This window comes from Carya illinoinensis, chromosome 5, assembly GCF_018687715.1.
Source record: "Carya illinoinensis cultivar Pawnee chromosome 5, C.illinoinensisPawnee_v1, whole genome shotgun sequence".
Classification (NCBI taxonomy): Eukaryota; Viridiplantae; Streptophyta; class Magnoliopsida; order Fagales; family Juglandaceae; genus Carya; species Carya illinoinensis.
In genome coordinates, this window is record NC_056756.1 from 35075911 (window position 1) to 35095001 (window position 19091).

At 37.0% G+C, this 19091-nt stretch overlaps 1 non-coding gene and 1 pseudogene across 1 annotated transcript; one reads left to right on the forward strand and one right to left on the reverse strand.

Moving 5' to 3' along the window:
- Window positions 1–18365, reverse strand: LOC122310289 (annotated as a pseudogene).
- Window positions 4997–5100, forward strand: LOC122312120. The gene has a single exon (XR_006243033.1). It is a non-coding gene; the product is annotated as a small nucleolar RNA R71 (small nucleolar RNA).
- Window positions 18366–19091: the final 726 nt, after the last annotated feature.

A 19091-nucleotide genomic window follows, 5' to 3' on the forward strand; every position in this document is an offset into this window, starting at 1 on the left:
CTCAATGTTCAGCAATTGAATGTTTGATGATGTATGCTATACAGGTATGAATTGGAGCAAGATAAACACTGTAGAATATATATTGAGACGAAAATGATTAAACAGAGAGGAAATAATTCACCTTAGATATTCGAACGCACATAAGGTGTAGATTTCTGTCAAAGTTAAAAACACAAAAAGCAAAAGAAAGAAAAACAAAACAAACAAATACGGTATATACAATGAGAAATCAGAAATTAATTCTGATAAGTAGGATCCTCTAGAGTAGTGGACTCAACCTCTGGAGTAAAATCATCCAAAAATAGTTTCAACGTTTGTCCATTAACTTTAAAAACATTACCATTCTCTAGATTTTCTATTTCAACAACCCCAAAAGGATAAACAGTTTTTACAACAAAGGGGCCGATCCATCGGGATTGAAGCTTGCCAGGAAATAAATGAAGCCTTGAATTATACAACAAAACTTTTTGGGAAGGCTCAAAAGATTTTCGAAAAATATTTTTGTCATGAAAAATTTTCATTCTCTCCTTGGCAATGCGAGAGTTTTCGTAAGCTTCATTCCTGATTTCCTCTAACTCATTAAGCTGAAACTTACAAAGAGAGCAAGCTTTATCTACATCAAAATTAAATTGCTTGATTGCCCAATAAGCTTTGTGTTCCAATTCCACAGGTAAGTGACATGCCTTTCCAAAAATGAGTCGATATGGGGACATACCAATCGGGGTTTTAAAAGCAATACGATATGCCCAAAGTGCGTCGGTTAGTCGTAAAGACCAATCTTTGCGGCTTGGGTTAACCGTCTTTTCTAAAATTTTTTTGATCTCCCGATTAGATACCTCAACTTGGCCACTTGTTTGTGGATGATAAGGGGTAGCAACCTTATGAGTAATACCATATTTTCGCATTAAGGCCTCGAAAGGCTTATTACAAAAATGTTTACCCCCATCACTGATAATGGCTCGAGGTGTTCCAAATCTTGATAAAATATTTTCTTTCAAAAATTTCAGTACCACTTTGTGATCATTGTTTTTGCATGGAACAACTTCAATCCATTTGGGCACATAATCCACAGCTACCAAAATGTAGAGATTGCCAAAAGAAACTGGGAAGGGTCCCATGAAGTCGATACCCCAACAATCAAATATTTCAACAACCAAAATTGGATTTAATGGCATCATACTCCGGCGGGTTATACCTCCCAACTTTTGACAACGCTCACAAGTTTTACAAAATTTATGGGTGTCCTTGAAAATGGTAGGCCAATAGAAACCACATTGCAAAATTTTAAAAGCAGTTTTCTTTCCAGAAAAATGGCCACCACATGCCCCAGAGTGACAAAAAGATATCACACTTTGAAATTAGTTATTGGGAACACATCGTCTAATTATCTGATCTGGGCAATACTTGAACAGATATGGATCATCCCAAAAGAATTTTCTTACCTCCACAAAAAATTTCTTCTTATCTTGTTGAGTCCAAATGCGAGGAATTTCACCTGTAGCAAGAAAATTAGCAATGTCAGCATACCATGGCATTTAAGATATACCAAAAAATTGCTCATCTGGAAATGTGTCTTTAATAGGAACTGTCTCTATGGAATCTGAAAGAACAAGTCTAGACAGATGATCAGCAACAACATTCTCAACTCCTTTTTTATCTATGATTATCAGATCAAATTCTTGCAGCAAAAGGATCCATCTAAGCAACCTGGGCTTTACATCTTTTTTTGCTAAAATGTACTTTAACGCAGCATGATCAATAAAGATGACAATTTGAGATCCGATCAAATAAGAGCGAAATTTGTCAAGTGCAAAAATTACTGCAAGTAGCTCTTTTTCAGTTGTTGAATAATTCATTTGAGCACTGTTTAAAGTTCTACTTGCATAATAAATAACACAAGGTTTTTTGTCCTTATGTTGGCCCAACACAGCTCCAACAGCATAATCACTAGCATCACACATAATTTCAAATGGTAAATTCCAATCAGGTGATCGCATAATTGGGGCTGAAATCAACATACCTTTTAGCTTTGTAAAAGCTAACTCACAATCATCAGTCCACACAAAAGAATTTTCCTTCAACAATAAATTGCACAAAGGTCTAGAAATTGTGCTGAAGCCTTTGATGAACCTCCTGTAAAAACCTACATGACCTAGAAAAGATCTGACATCCCTGATGTTCTTTGGGATGGGCAATTTAGAAATTAATTCAATTTTGGCCTTGTCCACTTCAAAACCTTGAGAAGAAACAATGTGACCAAGAACAATCCCTTGAGTGACCATAAAATGACACTTCTCCCAGTTTAAAATCAAATTCTTTTCTTTGCATCTAATCAGTACTCTTTCCAAATGAGTCAAATATTCATCAAATGAATCACCAAAAATAGAAAAATCATCCATGAATATTTCAACAAAATGCTCTACCATGTCACTGAATATACTCATCATGCATCGTTGAAATGTAGCAGGAGCATTACAGAGTCCGAATGGCATCCTTCGATATGCAAAGGTACCAAATGGACATGTAAAAATGGTCTTTTCTTGATCTTCAGGAGCAATCTCAATTTGGTTATATCCAGAATAACCATCTAGGAAGCAATAGAATTTATGGCCCGCTACACGTTCAATGATTTGATCCATGAATGGTAGGGGAAAATGATCCTTTCTGGTGACAGAATTCAGTTTTCTGTAGTCAATGCACACACGCCAACCAGTAGTAACTCTAGTTGGGATCAATTCATTATCAGCATTCTTAACTACAGTCACACCAGATTTCTTGGGTACCACCTGAATGGGACTAACCCATTTGCTGTCAGAAATAGGGTAAATGATCCCTACATCCAGAAGTTTTAACACCTCTGCTCTGACAACCTCTTTCATGTTGGGGTTCAGTCTACGCTGTATTTCTCTAGAGGGTTTAGAATTGTCCTCTAGATAAATCCTGTGGGTACAAATCAAAGGACTGATACCTTTGATATCAGCTATGGTCCATCCTATTGCCTCTTTGTGTTCAATGAGAACACCAATCAATTTGCTCTCCTGAATTTCATCCAATTTTGATGAAATGACCACTGGTAATGTCTCCGCTTGACCTAAAAATACATATTTGAGATCAGCAGGTAGAGGTTTCAAGTCGAGTTTTGGTGTTTGCACACTTGAAGGGAGAGACACGACATCATGAGGCGGTAATTCCTCAAAACGTGTTCTCCATTTATCAGTGTCCATTATAGGAGTAGATTCTAACAAAAAATTCATAGATGCAAGTACAGAATCATTATCAAAATTTATACTATGAACCAAACAAGCCTCAAGAGGGTCAGAAAAACTTGATGAATCAAATTTATTTTGAACAAGAGTTTGGATCAGATTTACTTCATGCACATCATCATCATCACCAGGTTGTTTACAAATATTGAAAATATTCAACTCCAAAGTCATGTTGCCAAAAGATATTATCATCACACCACTCCTACAATTTATTAAAGCATTTGAGGTCGCAAGGAACGGCCTACCCAAAATTATAGGAATTTGAGTGCAAACATCAAAGACAGGTTCTGTGTCCAAAACAATGAAATCCACTGGGAAATGAAATTTGCCTACTTGAACTAGCACATCCTCAACTATCCCTCTCGGTATTTTAATTGAACGGTCAGCAAGTTGGAGTGTTACCTTGTTGGGTTTAAGTTCACCAAGACCCAACTGCTCATATATCGAGTAGGGTAGGAGGTTAACACTATCTCCAAGGTCAAGTAAAGCTTTTTCAATTTTAAAATTTCCAATCACGCAGGAAATTTTTGGACAACCCGGGTCTTTGTACGTAGGAAGAGAATTGTTCTGGAGGATGGCTCTTACCTGCTCAGTGAGAAAAGCCTTCTTCTGCACCTTCATCGTACGCTTCACTGTGCATAAATCTTTCAAAAACTTAGCATACGATGGAATTTGTTTGATTGCATCCAACAAAGGAATGTTGATTTTTACCTGTTTGAAAATTTCAAGAATATCAGCATTTTGAACCAACTTGTGAGAATGTTGCAATCTTTGGGGAAATGGAGCAGGTATTGGGGCTTTCACAGGCACATCCAATTCAACCTTCTCAAGTTCACCATCACTCTTGGAATTTAAAGAGTTGTTGGTCTCATCAGCTTTCGTTGTTGAAATACTCTTATCAATTATTTTTCCACTGCGTAGAGTGGTGATGGACTTGGCATGTTTAAATTTTGAATCAGAGGGATTTGAATTTCTTACCTCAAATTTACCTTTGGGATTCGGCTGAGGTTGAGCAGGAAACTTACCCTTCTCTTGAGCATGCAATGCAGAGGTCAAGTCGCTAATGGAACTTCTTATCTCAGTAATGGCCTACATTGTCTGAGTGTTGATATTTGCTTGTCCCTGCATAAAAGCCTGTAATGTTTCCTCAAGGGTTTTCTTATGTGGAGGCACATAAGGACTAGAAGAAGATGGCCCTTGAGGATTTTGATTTTGATTGGACTCATTCCTCCAACTAAAATTGGGGTGATTTCTCCATCCAGGATTATATGTTTCCGAATAAGGAGAAGAAAATGGTCTTCTATAGGAATTCATGGCATTTGCTTGTTCGTGCAACACCTCTTTAAAAGCAGGGATTGTTGGACAATCCTGAGTTAGGTGTCCACTAATCTCACAAATGCCACAATTTTCTTCTTCTTTTTCACTGGCCTTAACCAGATTTACCTTCCTAACCTCCATGGCTTCGACTTTTCTTGTCAGACTTGCTATCCTAGCATTCACATCATCATTTCCTTTAACAACATACAATGGCACCGAGTTTGGGCTTATTTGACCGATCAGAACGATCTGTGTTATCCCAAGATTGGGCATTTTCAGCTAACTGGTCAAAATAGTCCCAAGCGTCATCAGGATCTTTATTTAGAAAATCACCGTTACACATCATTTCTACAAACTGACGCATTTGAGATGTTAAACCTTCATAGAAGAAACTAATGGTGCGCCAAGTCTCATAACCATGATGTGGGCAAGTTAGCAACAATTCTTTAAAACGTTCCCAACACTGAAAAAATATTTCATTTTCCTTTTGAGAAAAATTCATAATATTTTTGCGAAGAGTGTTGGTCCTATGAGTAGGAAAAAACTTTTTTAGAAATTCTCTTTGCATTTCTTGCCATGTGCCAATAGATCTTGGTCTCAAGGAGTTCAACCAATTTTTAGCTTTTTCTTTCAAAGAGAATGGAAACAACTTTAATCTAACAACGTCATCATTGATAGTTTGGTTTTGTAAAGTTGCACAAACTTCTTCAAATTCTTTTAGATGCAAATAAGGACTTTCTGAATCCAAGCCATGAAACTTGGGAAGTAATTGGATTACTCCCGGTTTTAAATCAAAATTTCCCATATTCGTAGGAAAAATCATGCAAGATAGAGTACTTGTCCTTGTAGGCTGCAAATATTCGCGCAAAGTTCTCATTGGCGGATTATTTTGTGCCTCTTCATTTTCTTGTTCGTCATGAACACTACGATTGTCAGCCATGGTATTAGAATGAGAATTTTTAGAATCACCTGACAAAGTATCAACCAATTCTTTTAAAACAATTTCCTCTCTTCTCAATCTACCCGTTTGATCACGTTGCCACTAGATCATTCATCATAGAGGATCGAGTACATTCAAAAAGTAAAAACAAAATGCAAAACAAGCAAGAAAGTAAAAGAAAAAATTTTGGAACGAGATTACCAAATGGTATGAATATGGAAGCAATGTTACATGCTCTGTTTTCCTTAAAAAATCGTACCTGCAAAAAGAATATGAAAAACAATTAGCAAAAGACTACTAATTTTTTTTTTCTTTTCTTTTCTAAAAAACAATTATCACACGTTGCAATCCCCGGCAACGGCGCCAAAAACTTATTGTGCTAAATTCTGACTCAAATTAATGAATCAAAAATTTAGTGTAGTTTTACCTGCAAGTATACAGGTGTTGTAGTATCTTACAGGATCGAATCCATAGGGATTGACTTTTGTGATAAAGCAAATAAATTCAGACAATGAAATGAAATTACTAAAAGAAACGTGCAATCAGATGAAGATTGATAAAATAACTGAATCAAACTAAAATGATAAAATGAATTAATATGGAGAAAGACTAAGGTTTCGAGGATCCGTTTAATAATTTATGATATTGTTTCCGATCGATTAACTTCAATTAAACTAGAATAATGATTCTGTTTAATTGGAAGATTTAACATTTAAGATCAAGAAAAATAGTCGCTTATGATTGAGCGTGAACGATTGATGATTAAGACATTTAAAAATCTATTTGAATACCACAGGGATTCCTCAAGCATTCACTGTATTCGAAAATCACAATGAATCAAGACGAGTATATAGATCATCAAAATATCCAATAATAAAATCTTTCAATCGATCAAGGTCGCAAAATAGATTTTATGTGGATCCGAAAACAATATTTAAATCATTAAACTTCACCTCTAACCTTAGTATGAAAATTTAGCCAAACATATTTATTACAAATACTATAGAAATCATATAAGTATTCTCCATTAAATAACTAACACAAGAAATATTAAGCAATAACTTAGAAACAACAAAATCTGAAATCCAATTGATACAGAGGAATAAATCAGAGATTGAATTCCATCCGTCTCTTCTAAATGAAAATGAATCAATAAAAGAGCTTTATGCCACAAGTAAAAAAAAAAAAATCCACTCCGAATGAAAAGCAAGGAAATGGAAACAACACAACACCTCCCTTTCTTCCACTCACAAGTCCCCTACTCTATTCAATTCCAACACATGAATTTATTCCAACCAATAAAAACTAAGAAACCGACTTGCTCTCTTCTAGCCATCATGACTTTTCTCTCTTTTTGCTTGCTTAGGACCGACGGATTCAATGGGTATTTACTCTCAGCAAACTCCACCTCACTTACATCAAACCGACTACACACTTTCAAGAGAAAAAAAAATAATTCCAGCGGTCTCCCCTTAACTCCAGCCGATTCCTTCCTTCTACCATCAATCAAGATAAATCCCCAACCAATTAAATTACTCCAGCTGATTCCCTTCAACCCCAGAAAAAGCATGCACCGACTCACTCATTACTCACCCTCTCTACTCACTTTTTTTCAACCGATTGCTTTCTTTTCTCACCTTAAACCGATTGCTTTCTTTTCTCACCTTAAACCGATTGCTTTCCTCTTTATGTCCCTCTACTCTCAACCAAAATAAACCTCAGCCAATCAAATTATTCCAGCCAATTCCTTTCTCTCATCTCACCTTCTTTTCTTTAATGAGAGCCCACGTAAATTCTTATCTCAGCCAAAATAATTTCCCATGACCGACTCTAATCCCCAACCGACTCAAGTGCACTTGGTTGAAAACTCTGCACCGACACAACCTCCCTCTCTCCAATTCTCTCAACTCCCCACGTAACCCTCTCACTATACACCTCTCCAACCGATTGCTTTCTTCCTTCCTTTTCACGTCCAGCAACATATATATATATATATATAATTGCTTCTAGTCGTCCAAACTCCCTCCCTTTTCTCTTTTCTTCTAGCAATATATTTATATATTAAGTCGGCACCAAACTTCCCCCAACCACAATTCACTTCAGCCGACTTCTCTTGTTGAATATGGCACTCTACTTCAAGCACGACACTTCTCTTATCTCTTTTCTTCACAAGTCAAGCATGGTATTTCTTTTCTTCATCCTTTTCAATTTCTGCCGTCCAGCCACACACACACACACACACATATATATATATATATATATATCTTTAGATGGCTGCCTCAAGTTGGTGCTGCCCTTCCTCCAAGTCAAGTAATGCACGGCATCTATCTTCCTCCAATCAAATTAACCAGCCGAATTCTATCTTCAATTCACACTTGGTTGAAAACTCAAGCATGTCTTCACACTTCAAACGACTTCTCTTCCAATCCATCACACGTTCCTTACCTTAATTTAGCTGCACCAACCGATGAAAGTTAAGCCAAACAAGTAGCTGTCCAATTACGTCCTTCCTTCTCTTCATTCCTCTCAATTAATATGCACTTTTGGTCAAAAGTTCCAACCGGATCTCATTTGAATTTTATTTAAACTGAAAATAAGAAGAAAGAAATAACACTCAAAAATAAATTAAAAGAAAAATAGATTATCAAAAACAGACTATATATGTGAGGAAATATTGTCCCATTAAATCATAATTATAAAATTAAGCATAAACATGATATCAATCAATTAAAAATCACAACTCGTATTTATGCTTAAAAATCATTTTTCCATCTAAAACCAATAATAGTGTCACGAAGAATTTAAAATACATTAGTTTTAAATAGTTAAAACATGCAATATTTCAGCTCAATCAGAAAGGAAACCCAACACCTTTTGAATATTGTCCGAGCCCTTATTTTTCAAGCTGCATTGCCTACCTCTTTTTAGGGGGATGCCATTTTAACTGCAGCCTACCTCATCAATAGAATACCCACACCTCTCCTTTCTAATAAAACTCCCTATGAAATACTCTTTTCCTCACCACCTTCCTATGCCCACCTTCATGTCTTTGGCTACCTAGCTTATGCTAGCACTACCAAGCATCACAAAACCAAATTTGAACCTCTAGCCAGATGTTGTGTTTTCATAGGATATCATGCAAATGTCAAAGGACACAAACTCTATAATATAGACACTCATTCTATCTTTATTTCTAGGAATGTTATGTTCCATGAATCCATCTTCCCATTCCACTCTCATCGTCATTCTACCTCTCATCCTTCCCTTGACATTCACTTCTCTTTTTCCCATGATTTAGTTCTACCTCCTGCACCACCAGATGACTCCTTCACACCCTCTCTTATTTTACCATCTGACACATTCAATATTCCCCAATATGAATAACCTCCTCTTGAGTCAACTCTACCTATCAACCCTTTTGATTCAATCCCTCACTCAAAGCACCCTGACTCCTTCACACCATCTCCTGCTGAGCTGCCTAACACTCTTCCTCTTCAAAGATCTACCAGACATAGACATCAACTTGCCTACCTCCATCAATATCACTGTCAGCTAGTAGAATATTTGCCTCTCAATGCTTCCTCTCTAGCCTCAACACTTCATCCACTCAACCATCATCTCACCTACAGAAACCTTTCCCCTTCTTACCAATTATTTTTTGTTTCCATCTCCTTACTCTCTGAACCTGCCTCCTATAGTGAAGCTGTGAATTTTAAGCATTGGCAAGATGCCATGAAGGTTGAAATCGATGCCTTAGAGGACAATCACACTTGGAATATTGCTTCCCTTCCTCCCAATAAAATTGCTATTGGATGTAAATATATGTACAAGGTGAAGCTCAATTCTAATGGTTCTCTTAAAAGACACAATGCTCGACTTGTGGCCAAGGGATATACCCAAAGAGAAGGCTTTGACTTCCAAGAAACATTCAACCTAGTTGCCAAACTCAACATAGTTTGTCTTTCTTGCATTAGCTTTTATTCACAACTGGCTTATGTCCCAAATGGATGTCCATAATGCATTCTTACATAGGGACCTTGATGAAGAAATTTATATGGAACTTCCACCAGGCTACCAACTCCACAGAGAGCAAATTAAGGACTTAAACAACTATCAAGGAAGTAGTTCTCAAAGTTCTCTAATTCACTCACTTCCATTGGTTTTCATCAATCCAAATCTAACTATTCTCCATTCACTATAGTCACTCAAAAAGGATTTACAGCTCTCTTAAAGTATGTGGATGACATCATAGTGGGAAGTGATTCTCAAGAAGAAGTTGATTCACTCAAAGCTCACCTTCATAGCAAATTCAAAATCAAATATCTAGGATCACTCAAATATTTCCTAGGATTAGAGGTTGCAAGATCATCATCTGGAATCAACATTTGCCAAAGGAAATATACTCTCGAGATCTTGGAAGATGTAGGCTTGCTTGGTACCAAAATTGTCTCTACACCCATTGAATTGAACCATAAGTTGAGCCACACCACACATGAAATTTTGCAAAACGCTACATCCTATAGAAGACTCGTTGGTAGGCTCATTTACTTAATAATCATCAAGCCATATATCACTTATGCTATTAATGTCCTAAGTCAATTCATGGACAAACCCTCACAAACTCACTTGCATTTAGCTTATAGAGTTCTCAGATATCTCAAGGGTTCCATAGGCCAAGGGATTTTCTTATCATCAAGATCATGTCTACACTTAAAAGCATATAGTGATTCTAATTGGGCTACTTGCCCCTTGACTAGAAACAAGTGACTGTTTCTAGGTCCTTAGCGGAGGTAGATTATAGGGCATTAGCTTCAACAAGTTGTGAAATCATGTGGCTTCTTGGTTTGTTGAAAGAATTCAACATCAACCATACACAATCTGCTCTCTTGTTTTGTGACAACCAGGCAACCATCCACACACAAAGAATCCTATTTTCCATGAAAGAAGTAAGCATATAGAGTTGGACTGCCATTTTGTTCGAGAAAAGGTCATAGCTGGAGTCATTATCCTTATCCACATAGCCTCAAAATTTCAATTGGCAGACATCTTTACTAAGGCTCTATCATCCTCTCCTTTTTAGTTTTTGTTGTTCAAGATGGGAATCCTAAACACCTATGCCCATCTTGAGGGGAAGTCTCACGAAATGAGGTATGATGGGAATGATCATAAACAAAAGGATTACAAAGTAATTGAGCAACCATACTGCAACACACAAGAAATAAATGCAGCAGAAAAAGTGGATGAAAAGCATACTGCAGCACACATGAATCGAAAAGGCAGCAGGAAAGTAAAAACACACTAGCACATAAAAATAAGTTTGAATTATGAATTACATGGCAACAGCAGAATGAAGATATCAGGAAGCTCGATGTAAAAGCATTACCTCTGTTGCTATCCATACTGTTGCAGATGATTACCTGTAAACAAACAGAAGATCAAAAGTTATATTTAGGACTCTTTCTTTCTAGCTTTTATAATGTATGTATATATCTACTATTTTTGTATCATTCAAACATATAAATGAGAATGGAACTTTAGTGCTCACCACCTCTTTATGTTGATTTTGAGTTCTATTTTACAAATATATCTCAAAAACTGGTACCAAATAAAGGATAAATAAATAGATCTTTTTAATATCAAGTGATATCAAAGCTAGTGTTCGTAACCAACAAAATGAAAATGGCCTCCAAACATATTATAGCACTGAAAAATGCTAGCACTGATTTGGAGAGAGGGAGAGTAGGTTTAAAACTCAGTGCTCGTGCATCATACACATACCCGGCCTAAGTGGTACTAGTATGGATGATGAAGTTTCTAGCCTGGGTAGAATCCAACCTGATTGAACGGTCCTATCAACTTATGAAATCATTCTCCATTTCATATAGAATTTTAAAAGAGTTGTAAGTTGAAAATTTTCTATTTTCCTATGATGCAAATATGATGTTAGTAGATTGAGGAGATAATTTAATTACAACAATTTATTGAAAAAGGATATAATGATCTGCACAAAGGAGATTTTTTTAATAATAGTACAAGATTTCGGTAACAATGTATGACATTGATAATTATTATGTATATTAATTCTCTCTAATTATTTTTTATTTGAAATGATATTACAAGCCCTACCCTTTCATAATTTCTTCCCATTTTTGTTTTGCCTCACTACGTCTTAGTAATCAGATAATGCAAAAAGTTCCCTTGCCGCTACCTTTTGATGTTTATAAATTGTTATCAAAGTCAATTCCGCATTTTGAAATATACAAACTTAGAGATTTGAGTATTCTTATGTCTTTTTGAATTAAAGCTTCATTTCTAACCGCAGTCATCAATATTGTCTAAAATACTTTCTTGTTTTGCCTTCTTTAGTCTCACTCATTTTTTTTTTTTCTTGACTAAAGAAAAGATGGATTATTTACTGAAGCAAATATGTTTTCTTTATTGATTCAAATTGCCTGATAGTGTTTCACTCTTTTCTAATTTTGTCAATACTTATAGAAGTTGTTATACAATTTTCCAAAAAAATCTCTATGTATGGCATAGTCATAGAGGCCTAGCTATATACCTCTTCAAGAGGAGGGAAGAGCACACTATAAGACATTTGAGTTTTTGAAATGAAATTTGTTTATGCTCTACATCAATTGTGGGGAATCTCAACCCCCTAGTCGACAACATCCCTTACGATCATGGAAATCTTGTGTGCTCATATGTCAAGCACACGTGTGTATAAAATTGAAGTGGAATAATTAAAAGATATTAGTTGGAAGCTAATACTAGTAGTACTAGAGAAGTCGTACTAATACTCTTTCATTAATAAAAATATCCATATGTCATTGTTCCTTCATACCAAATGTAATTACTTACCATCATTAGATCATAACTCCTATGTCGAGATACATAACACCATAAATTGTATGTTCCCTAATTTCAATATATAATGAAGTTTATAAAGATATTTCATTAGGACTAAATTGAGATAGGCCCCCACTGAGTGGCTACTCCTCAGGCAGGGCTAGTCATTCTACATCAAGGTAACCCTCCTAAGCTACATATGCAACGAACTCTAAGGTTCTGATGGATGGAACTGTAGTGGGGCTGCCATGGTGAGATATCAATGAAGCCTTAGTAATTTAAAAATCATAAAAGTTTTAACAATGGGAGACAACGATTATGAATATGATTACACAAGTTCCATGTAAACAAGACTAGAAGCACATATCTAAAGCATGACGAGGAATCACCCTTTGAGTAAAACGTGCCCATAAAATCATATGTATGACAATGAATAACTCTATGAGCAAAACACATATATATTCATAAGCATATCAAGGAATCACTCTTTGAGCAAAACACATGTATGTAAATGATCACACATAACACCATGTACTGGGAATCACTCCCACCCTTTTAGCGATAGAAACCTCTCTGCCAAGCCAATACATGGAATACATCCAAAAAATCATAATGCAAATGCTTCACCTAATCAACATGTGGGACCACATGAAAATATCCTACCCCAATCAAAACAAAAAATCCATCTACTCTGGTGAAACCTGTTGTAGCGTGCTTCTAGGAATGGTATGGGGAATCAATCAAATTGATCCCATGAGCATTGAGCACCTTGAAATCACATCACTTTGAAATCACATAACTTAAAATCACATCATAAAGTAAATCAATAACCATAATGGAAAAAATATGGATTTTCATGAAAGAAATAGGCGAGAATTAAAATATAAAATCCTGAACATACTTGTAGGCATTTAACCCACATATCTAGTATCATCGTAGGAGTGAACCAACTTGAATAGTATTCTAAACACTAAGGTTTTCCCTGATGGTAATATTCTCTTTGTTAATGAAGACTTCAAGCTCTTAAGCTCCTTGAAGTCCTTGAACAGAAGAGGAAAGAAAAAGGATTGTTTTGAAGTACATTATGATCTCATGAGTGAAATGTTGACTATTGTACAATGTTTTTTATACGGTAAGACTGTTGTCATAGTCCTGATGAATCTTAGCCTCTATTTGACTCAAAGGGTGATCTTGAATCTCGGTCATTCGTGTGTACAATGGACTGAAGAATGGTAGATACCAAGTGGACTAATGGGACAAAGCATGCATGTCTATGCAGCTTGCCTTTGGATAAGGAATTCAGACCTGCAGTCCTTCTCCTTATGTGAGAAATCCATTAGGCATTATGCCTTACTTCTAAGGTGAGAGATATGGTCGGCATGTTTGTATTCCTCCTTTCACAAGCGCACTTCTATGGAGACGTCATTGATGAAGTATGGGCCTTAGAAAAACACCTACTACCATTGGAACCACTCTGCGTCATCTCAAAGTACTCCTAGTTTCGCACATGTCTTGCCTTTCACGTTGCTCGCCTTTTTTATGGTCAAAACATCCTTTGCTTGCCTGGTGTAGTGCTAACCTTTCTGGTTGCCTTATTTTCTTCATGTTGTTCATACTATCTTTGTTTGGCCAACATGTTGCTTGCTTTTCTTCGTCTTTGGTTGCACGTTGCTCACCTAGTTGCCTTCTACTCATTGGTGCTTTCCGTGTGTGAGGGTAATCTTTCCCTTAGTTTGGTGTGGCCCTCACGTCCTTCCCTCCATAACAAAAAATTTCATCCTCAAAATTTGATGATGGCTATCACTTATTGTTAAATTGCAAGGGTTGTACCTAAGGTAAGACATTTTGGATCATAGTTGTCATTCCTTCCAGTGTTTGATTCGTACTAGTATTTCCTCATAAGTAAGATGCATTTGTAATTGAATCTCACTTTTGCTAATTATTCGGGGTGTTCTAGTGTCCCAAAATTCTTTCTTAAAGATGAGACGTGGAATGCATCATGCAACTCCTAGTATTCAGCTGGTAGTGCAACCATATATGCTACTAGGCCTACTTTTTCCATTACTTGCTATGGCCCAACATATCTTGAGCACTGTTTTCATTTCTTTCCAAATATTTTCACGCCTTTTATGGGAGGTACCTTAATATATACCCAATCACGAAGGTCAAGTTCCTTCTCCTCATGCTAGCATAACTTTTATGTTGACTTTGTGCTGTTGCCATTTCTTCTCGTATAACCTTGACTTAGTTTTTATCTCTTGGATTATATCCGATCTAATGAGCTTGCCCTCGCCAACTACATCCCAGCATAGAGGCCACCTACACTTTCTCCTGTGTAATGCTCCATAAGGCACTATTTGGGTAGTCTTTTGATAGCTGTTGTTATAGGTGCACTCAATGAGTGGGATATGATTCTCCCAAGTGCCTTTGAACTCCAAGGCACAAGCCCTCAACCTATCCTCCAGTGTCTAGATGGTTCACTCTGACTGTCATCCATTTGTGACAACATACACTACTAAACCTCAATTTAGTGCACATTGCCACCAGTAAATGCTTCAAGAAATAAGAAGTAAACATTGGGTCTCAATCTGATATTATAGTGTTAGGCACGCCGTGTAGCTTAACTATTTTCATAATGTACAATTAAGTTAGCAAGTTAGCTTCCCTAAGGAATCTGTGTTAGCAACTGGGAGAAAATGAGGGCTCTTGGTTAATTTATCCATGATCATACATACTAAGTTCTTTCCGCTTGGAGTTTTTGGTAACGCAACCACAAAATCCATGACAATATCATCTATTTTCACTCTAGGATGGGTAGGGATTGTAAATTCCCAACAGGTCTCTGATATCTCACCTTTACTTATCTACACGTCAAACATCTCTCAATGAAGTGAGTGATTTTCCACTCCATTCTTCCAGCCAGAAAGTTTTCTTGAAGTCTCAATGCATCTTTCTGCTTCCCTTATGTATAGAGTAAGGTGATGAATGAGCGTTGGAAAGTAACCATTCCTTGATCTTTGAATTTGTAAGAATCACCCTTTAGACTTTGTACAGTAGGGTGTCATTCCTACCATGATTGAAATTTATGGGCCTCTTTGCCTTTCTCACCCTTTGTCGAACGTCCAATAGTTTATGATCTTCTCTTTGCTGCTCCTTTAGTCCATCATAGTCTACCACCCTTATCTTATGTTGTGAACCTTCCACTAGTAGTCTTCTCACTCTGTTGAGGAGAGAATCCATATCCAAAGATTCAACTGCTTCCTCCAATAGAGACTTCTGACTTAGAGCATCAGCGACCAAATTAGCTTTCTCCAGATGATACTTAATCTCACACTAGTAGTTGCTTATGGTCTCTAGTATTGTCTTTTGTCTTATGTTGAGGTTCTTCTAGGTGAAGACATATCTTAGGCTTTTGTGGTCAATGTATATCTCATAGGCCTTGCCATAGAGATAATGTGGCCAAATCTTCAAGGTGAACATAAGCTCAGCCAATTACAAATCATTGGTAAGGCGATTCTTTAAATAGTCCTTCAATTGTCATGAGGCATATACAACTACCCTTCCCTCTTGCATCAGGACATAACCAAGTCCATACTTAGATGCATCACTAAACACCACCATTAGCTTGTGAGGATGCTAACACAAGAGCCATAGTCAATCTGCTCTTCAATTCTTTGAAACTCCATTTGGATTGCTCGATCCATATAAATTCGGCATTCTTCCTAATCACCATAGTGAGTGGATTTGAAAGTTTAGAAAACTCTTCCTCAAATCTCGGATATGACGCCCTAGATCTCCACTTGGGATTTGGCAGACTCTAAAGGGTCAGGACATGCAACACAAGGTTACTTCCTTCCATTCATGAAAAATAAAGATGTAATGTACCTAGCACGCATCTAACAATAAGCAATATTTGTAGTGGATAAATGTTTTTGAGCTATACTATTACCAGAAGTAACATATCCCAAAACCATAAACATACTTCATAAAATTCACATAATAGATGTTTAGAAGTTACAATACAAGTACTAAAGTTCACACTCATTAAATACATGTAAATACTACTAAAAACATACTGGGCTAATCCTTCATGTAGCTCACACAAATCGGCCAAGGAAGCCATTATACTATCGATGAATCAAAGTATCAAGGCTATAAGCTCTGCATCATGGCGTTGACGCCTAATCGACCTCTTTCAATTAGCCGTTGTTCATGTCTCCTGATCCTAGCACATGATCTACCAATCCAGGGGGAATGATAGTTGGGACTACCAAGTGAGATTTAATTATAAATCTTAGCAATTTAGAATGTAAATGTAGTGTACAAATGCATGCATGACAGTAAAAACGTGAATGCTGACGTGAATATGAATAATGTGATGCTTCAGAATTATGTGACATGAACTGACATAATCTGGAATTGATGTGGCATGAACTTGGACTGTACGTGAAATAACATGACATGAAAACTGAACATGACGTGAATTGAATTTGAACATGAACTTGGAATCTTGTTCCAAATTAATTGCTTGATTAAACATGAACTATGGATGCTACATAGGTCCCCTTGAGCTATGTGTTCCTACTGATACCGCATCACATAATAGGTATCTGCACCAATTGTGAGTACGTTAACATACATAACAAGTATCTGAACCCGTTACGAGTATGTAATGTATACATTTTGTGACAAGTATCTATACCTGCACTAGTGTGTGTAACATGAATGTGAATTGTGCAAGAGAGTCTCAGCCTTTGCTTTTTGTTCTGCTAGGGTTTTTGTACCAATAGGTTTTCCAGTTGATGTGTTGTACGTGCAGCTGCATGGCAACCCTTGAAAGAGGTGATGGGGGGTACTCCTTCGCAAACCTTGTAGCTATAGTGCCTTAGTTAATCACAGAAATTGAATTAGAGCCTCATGCTCCTAAGGTTTTGGACGGGGAGATATACTTCTAGTTCTCCTAGGATGAAATCAACTGATCGACACTCCCTTTTCGGTTCTCAATAGTCTTGAAATTCTTATGGTGGCGCCCTTCCATGGACACCATTCGTGCCTCATTCACAACTATTGGGGATTGTTCTGGACTCTAGTCGTTTGAACCACGAGACGACCACGTAATGTGTTTTTGCATTTTTCTTCCAAACTTGATTTCGTTAAAGCCCTACCAAGAGAAACTTGTGATGTTAATAACATCCTATACCATGCTTTCCATTGTACACCTAATTTTCTAGAGGATGAAGAGCGTTCCCATGTTCCTATGTGGATTTCCTTGCCAGGTTTGCCTCCCAACTATTATCAAGAAGCTTTTTTGACAATTTTTATACCCCCTGTAGGACGGTTTATTCATCGAGACAATCCAACTCGATGTGCTACTCGAACCGACTATGCTAGATTATGTGTGAAAGTGGATGCTAGTAAGGAACCCCTTTCACATTTTTGGATTGGTCCTCTAGGTTTGGACACTAGCTTAAGGCAAGAAATTATTTATGAGACTTTACCTACATATTGCTGTAAATGCAGGATGCAAGGTCATAATACTAAAACTAGCAAAGCTAAAAAGACCCAAAGAAACAATGAGAAGCAATGGGTGAAAAATAAAGTGCATTCTGATGGTGGTATCAATATTGAGTCGGCGCAGGAGGTGACTTTAAAAGATAATGATGCTGAGAAAAATCCTAGAAAAAAAAAATAGTAGTCTCCGATTGAAATATAGTTTCGAATATTGCTTGCTCATCATCCCAAGGGCAAGTCAAAAAAGTGGCCAATTAATTAAATCCTGAAGTGGAAGTCAATGGTATTGTTCAAAAAGTCCAAAAAGGTTCAAAAGAAAAGTGTGATTGATTCCATTTTTACCCTTTTTCCTCTCTATTAGTGCATAGGGTTTACACTCCATTCGCATAGTTTGGTCCCTCAAGAGGCTGCATGGTAGCTACTGATGGTGGCACAGGTTGGCCTTCCTTTGCTGCCCTGGTGGCTGCTATTCTATAGCCCATCCCTGAGATGGCGCTAGTGCCCCGACCTCTGAAGATGGTAGACGGTAAGGTCTACTTTCAGTTCTCCAAGGATGAGATTGAACATTCTGTAGAGCCATTCAGATATTCTGTGTGCTCAAGTTCTTGAAGCAACATCCTTCGCTGGAAGCTGTGCATACATTCATTCATAGCTGATGGGGTCTTTCAGCCATTCAAGTAGTTTCTTCCATGTGGCTTCCTCATCATGTATTCATGTGAATGGCTACGGAAGCTAATTTTATGAAAGTAAAAGCCTTATCATGGGATTTCTATGAGATTAATGGAACTTTCTACCATGCCTTTCATTAGACTCTAGAATTAGTGAGGAAGAAGAACCTTTGAGGGTACCGATCTGGCTTTCTCTACCTGGTCTTCCTCCCAATTTCTACTGTGAAGCTTTTTTGAAAATTCTCATGGGGCCTATTGGGATGTTCATATGTTGGGATAATCTGACTCACTATGCTATGAGAACGGATGAAGCAAGGTTATGCGTGGAAGTGGATGTAGCAAAAATTCCTTTGACTCACTTCTGGATTGGGGCTCCGGGTTTACCTGCTAGTCGCAAACAAGAAATTATGCATGAAACACTTCCTGCATATTGTGCTACATGCAAAAATGCAGTGTCATAATATGTAAATGTGTAGAATAGGAAAATTAGGGAAGAATGGGCATGTTTGGGCTAGGAAGAAAAGTCATCAAGAGGCTATG